Source organism: Sinocyclocheilus anshuiensis, unplaced genomic scaffold, assembly GCF_001515605.1.
Source record: "Sinocyclocheilus anshuiensis isolate Anshui unplaced genomic scaffold, SAMN03320099.WGS_v1.1 scaffold93, whole genome shotgun sequence".
Classification (NCBI taxonomy): Eukaryota; Metazoa; Chordata; class Actinopteri; order Cypriniformes; family Cyprinidae; genus Sinocyclocheilus; species Sinocyclocheilus anshuiensis.
The window spans coordinates 1,164,328-1,170,887 of NW_015539852.1; positions in this window are offsets into that span (position 1 = coordinate 1,164,328).

Genomic DNA, 6,560 nt, shown 5'->3' on the forward strand with positions numbered 1-6,560 from the left:
ACACATAACAAATCCCAATTTAACCCATTGTCTATGGCTGAATTACAGCCGTGCCGATATAGTCCGATTCATGCAAATGTACGGAAATAAATAAATATTTACTATATGTCATTTGTGAGCAGCTGTTGTGTACAATATAAGTAAACTCATTATATTAAACCAGAACCTTTTAACTCTAAAGCTGAGACGTCATGACTCAAAGCTGGATCATGTATTACATGACAAACAGCAAGCATTCAGACTGTGACTTATGTACATATCTTTTATTTTGGTATACCTAAGAGGACACAATTGTCTTTTATCGCATGTGGTGTTTTGTTGTAAATACACTCCATTGATGCTCCATATTTGTTTGTATGAGTCTCAGAGTCTTCCTCTCTGCCCCTCAGCATCACAGCTGGAACTCTTCTGGCTGTCTCTCTGAACACTCAAGCGCTCGCTCATCTTGCCCTTTGCGAAGAGGGCTCTTCTACTTCTTGTTTTTACAGAGCGAAGGTAAATATGAGGATAAGTGCTCATCTAAATACCTTTCTTCTCTTGCATCTTGCATGGGCGGAGAGCGGTGGGCGTTGGGGACTGGGTGAGCTAATTGGCCCCGAGCATAGTGCTTAATCCCCATCTAACTCATTAGACAGAGAAACAAACAGGGCGGCTCAGAGAGAGACTATAATTAAGAGAGATCTATGACACCAAATCCTGTGTGGCATGAATCTGATGCAAACACATCTGTCAAAACAATCCCCCCTCTTTGTTGTTTTCTAGCCCCTTTCTTCTTTCTTGCACACTTTCTTTTTTTCCTGCATCTATCTACACAGCAAAAATAATATTGGGAGATCTGGCACCATGAGTGTTAAAATGAACACTTCCGGGTCCATCTTTGATAGATTAGTCAATAAATACTGGCCAAAGTGAATGTAATGCCACACAACTTATTCGGAACAACTCGAAGGTAAGGAAATGTTGACAGATATGTCTTTATTAGGTGAATTTATGTTGTTTTAAGACAAAAACAAGAGAGAAATACTCATTAAGAACAGGATGATATAGTTTACCCTCCCCACACATCCCAACTTTCCTTCTCTCTATTCAGAAGAGTGGCATATTGACTAATGAATCCCCAAAGCACTCTGCTAATGCCATCTCGAATGTGTAATTTAATGATCGCACACACACTCTGTCACTTCTCTCCTCCGCCACCATAATCCCCTTTTCTTTCACTTATTCCCTTTCTTTTCTTAATTTCAGTCGTACATGATAAGCTCCGGCATTAATCCTGAATGTCGGAGAGAGCCACTGGCCCGTTCTGCTCTCCATGTTGTGATGTGCAATATTTACACATGGCAATCAGTGCACACAGCCTCTGTTCTCTGCAGGGCTACAGATTGTATCATTACAGTGCAATATCACACATCCATCAGTTTATGATGCCAAATTACTGTGTGGAAACATTAGTCATGCCCTCTGGTCAAATTTGTACTCTGACAGTTACTGCTTAGAAAGGGATTAAATTTGCTCACTGATAACAAACACAGGCAAACACCACACCTGATCAGAGCTTTGTCATTCAACATTGTTAATTTAATGCATATTTTTAAATGGTTAACTATTATTGGCATAAACAAAATGTGCAAAACATTATATGTATATTATGAATCTGCCGTTTAAACGAATCGTTTGAATGAACAACTCAATGACTCCCTCATTAAACGCTCACTACTGGCACCTACTGCCGTTTTAATTTCGTTGAAAAGTATCATTTCCACCATCATTTCTTGTTTGTATATTCAAAAATATTTAAAATAATCTCATAATATTATTTAATGCAGTTGTATTTTTCAGTGTAAATGATTTAATTTGATAACGTATAGATAATCACATTATTATAATTGAATTTATAGATCAAATGTAAGAATTTGAAATGAAAGTATTAATGAGATTAGTGGGAAAATGCCCTCTATAAAGGTTAAAAAAAAATGCCCTTGGATAAAACAAATCACGCAGATTTATATGTCACAGTTGATAGAAAACTGATGAGAATATTGCTTCAGAATAAATCATATTCACACACACACACACACACACACACACACAAATATATATATATATATATATATATAACATGGCAATCAGTGCACACAGCCTCTGTTCTCTGCAGGGCTACAGATTGTATCATTACAGTGCAATATCACACATCCATCAGTTTATGATGCCAAATTACTGTGTGGAAACATTAGTCATGCCCTCTGGTCAAATTTGTACTCTGACAGTTACTGCTTAGAAAGGGATTAAATTTGCTCACTGATAACAAACACAGGCAAACACCACACCTGATCAGAGTGTTGTCATTCAACACTGCCACCAAACTGAAAAATAACTACAGGAGGGTCCAAATTGTACAATTTGTAAAAGTTGCTTTTAATTATTTTTTTTTCTAATTTAATACAAAATTTAAATGTCAAATTATATTATTAGCATAAAAATTTAAGTATAAAGTTATACAAATATATATAAAATATATTTAATTTAATACATATTTTTAAATTGATAACTATATTATTAGCATAAGAGCATAAAAATAGTGTAGAACATTATTTTTATGTTTCTAATATTATTACAAACACACACGTGTATATACACACATATAGTTGAAAAAAGACTGTGGTCTCAGACTTGGCAGTGTATTTCATATGTTAAACCAAAAGAAAGGAGAAAAAATAATGTAAAATCATAAAAAAAAGAGATTGAGAGATGTATGGCATGGAAAATAATTTTTGGGCTCATTATTATTGTTATTATCTAATGTAATATTTTTTTTAAATGTCAAATTATATTATAAGATAAGAATTTGAGTGCAAAGTTGTAATGAGAAAGTCATTTTAATTTCCGATTTTCTTAGTTTGGTATGGAAAATATTTGATTAGTGACTTAGAAGTAGTACAGAACATTATATTTATATATTTCTAATATTATTATATTTATTTTATCATATGCTTATGCTTATCAATTTTACTTTTAAAAAAGTTATATTATTAAAATTATTATTCTAAGGAATAAATAAAAAATCCAGACTTTCACTGTGGTCTCGGACTTGTGTACTCTACTAAAGTTAAACCCAGAAAAAAGCAAAGAAAAAAAACACTATAAAATCACGAGAAAGAGATCAAGAGATGTATGGTAGTTCAGCTTTGTTATTACTATATATACTGGCCTCAGGGAATGGTTGGATGGCATGAATTAATGGTGCATCTTTGGACAGAGGTTGCACCACTGCCACAGGGCTGCAGTCCAGCATTCTCTGCATACAGGCTTGTATTATCTGGCAGAGCACGGGTGGATGACAGAGGGATCAAGGCTGGAGTACAATTACTTATTCAGTAGCACTGTAACTGCCTTGAGATATGCACTTAACTCCCACCTACCTTGTAGTAATGTTCAAACTAATAATACAGCACCATGTTTGGAAAGGCAGTAAGCTGCCCAATTGCAGGAGAAGAAAGACTATTGTATTCAAAACAAACATAAAGCTAAACTTGGCATGATGTACATGATATTTACATGATTAATATGTAGTATGTAGTGGAATAAACATTTTGGAGTTTCAATGCATAAAGACACTGAACGCACCCACTCCTATGATGAAGTTTTCTGTTTGAAGGTAGATTTTCAGATGCCAAATGTAATAATATTAATGATTCAATTCCCTAAATGTATATATTTTTAATATATACGTAAATATATTACATATGTATGCATCTCTCTATTTTAGTGTTATTGGACTTTAGTTCTGCCTTTGACACAATCGAACACACCATGCTTTTGGAAAAGCTTGAAAATGATGTCGGCATTAGTGGAACTGCACTGGCATGGTTCAAATCATACTTACATTATATTTACATACACATCATCTGACCATTATCAATTTGTAGTAGTACATGAAGGGGTGTCATATTGGTCACATATTCAGTATGGAATATTGCAAGGCTCAGTACTTGGACCATTGCTTTTCACCCTGTACATGCTACCCTTGGAAAATATCATTAAGAAACATGGAGTTACACTATTTTTCTTTGAGGCCCAACAAAATATACTAATTCACAAAATTAACTAAATGCACAGTGAATACAAAAAAAGTTCCTACTATTAAATTAAGGAAAAAAGTTTGAATTATTGAACCAAAAAACCTTGATGGATGTTCACGACTCTATCAAAAATACAGTAAAAACAGAAATAATGTGAAATATTATTGCAATTTAAAAGAATTGTTTTCTATTTAAATTATTTTAACAAGTATTTCTATTCCTTGTGATGGAAAAGTTGAATTTTTAACAGCCAGATTCAGTGTCACATGATCCTTCATATATCCTCAAGAAACATTTTGTAATATTATCAATGTTAAAAACTGTTTTTGCTGTTTAATATTGTGTGGAAAATGGAATTACCATTCAAAAGTTTGGGGTAGATATACTTTTATTCAGCAAAGATGCATTGAAAAGTGACAGTGAAGCCATTAACAGTATAGCATTACAAAAAAAGTGTAGGGAAAATAATTGGTTACTTTTTATTTGTTTGTTGCATCCCTTTTTTTCAATATGAGTTTCTGTTAAATTTGGTCTAGATTTGTTTTTAAAGATAAATCTTTGAATATCTTTATTTGTCATTGACCCATTTACAAATATTAATACATTAAAGTATGCTGAATTATGTAAAGCACTCATACTACATCTTAAACTGAAAGAAGCAGAAAATCAGCTTTTGTCGTCATAAACCCCGAACAGTTCACACAGACTAAAATCTTACAGTCAAATGACAGTTTCAACCAGGTAAGCGCTTTGGCACAGTATAACCTTAATCAGCCTTAGGAATGAATAAATTACAAAACCATTTGCCTCCATTAGCCTATGCAGATGAGACTGAGAGAGAAATGACACCTGACCTGCACTGGGGAAGCAGCTGCCATTGATGGAGGACAATCCAGCCTCATTTAGCTTCAAATTACCCCGGGAACTATAACACCCACAATCACCTTCAACATGGTTGATTCTGCTCCCACATTCAGCCAATCACAAAAGACCTTTAAATGCAGTATTTCGGATATGATTTCTGTCTGGTTGTTCTCTCAATAAGTGCAATTTTATGGTCAGTTGACTGGTAGTAATGGTATCGTTTAAGACTGATTAAGTTCATTAGTTTCTTCACTCAGGACACACAGTGAAGCGTAGGATATCTCCATCCATCCCCGTTCATCTTTTCCTGGTACATTGCTTATATCCTCTCCACTTGCCAACATCTGCCAGTAGTCATCATGATATGGATAACAATGGAAGCCCTTTTCAAAATCAAAATCTTTTGTTGCGGTTTGCCCTCACAGAGAGAAACGAAGCAAGCGTTATTAATTACTACAGCTGGGGCCCCAATGTTCCAGCCCTGAGAGAAAGAAAGAGGCGGATTTCAAAGGTTTAATACTTTAAAAGTTTAAGAAGGATTTCTTAGAACGTTCAGCTGCAGATACATTTGTGAACAATGCATCTAAAGAGCATATATTGGTCAATATACTAGTATGTCTGAACCATTTATATTTCTTTCCTAAAGGGCTTTGTTAATGTTCTTTAATATAACCTTAGTCATTTCTTCACGTATATTGCAGACCTGAGCTATACTGAATTAAGTTTCAAACCAAATCACATGGCACTTGAAAATTTCACATGCCACATTGTAGCTTTTCAGACATTTTTCCTAGATGTTTAAATGAACAAAAGGCCCCTTTCAACCTTCCTTTCATTTCCTTTATACACATGAGCAATTCCATAGTCTTATCTAGAGACAGTAAAATCACTTTTCCCCTCTCTATGCCCCCTTTTTTTTGGACTAAGCTGTCTTCCAAGGTAACCTTTTCAGTGAAATCCTCCGCCTCAATGACTTATTGTGTGAATTCAGCGAGGTATTAAACCGCATATTTGCTCATTTCAGCCCATTCTCCTATCCATCTTTTCACATGCATTTTTATGAGCGCCCTGCATGCTTACAATACAAGCCACTGTGTCTCAATTAAAAAATGGTTTGCGAGAAGACCTCAGGTAGCACATCAATATGTGGAAATGAGAATTCCCATATTTTCTGCATGTGGAATCCATAAGAATGGCAATCAAACAGCAAATTGATAAATGTGCCGTTGGAAAATTTGCAACAAGGCAATAGAACATTGTTCAGCATGTGCTTTACTTAACTGTAATGACAAGCTCACAGCCATTAAAAAGGGTGTAAAGTGCCTCCTAATCCATCCTGCCTGTAACTGCGTATTAACAAATGGGCACTAAAATGTTAATGTGCGGTTGGCTAGCAGCTGTGGGTTTGTTGATTAACATGTTGTGGTGAATCTTCCAGGACACTATGTGATGCTCTTTGAGGTCTGGAAGGCCTTGTGTTTAGATCCAGTGCTGCTATTCTGGACAGGCAGATCACTAATGCCTTTTAAAGCGATACAGTATTAATACCTAACAAAGCATTATATTACGTAACTTTTGTTACATAACAGTTAGTTCCGGTCACTGGGACGGTGAGCC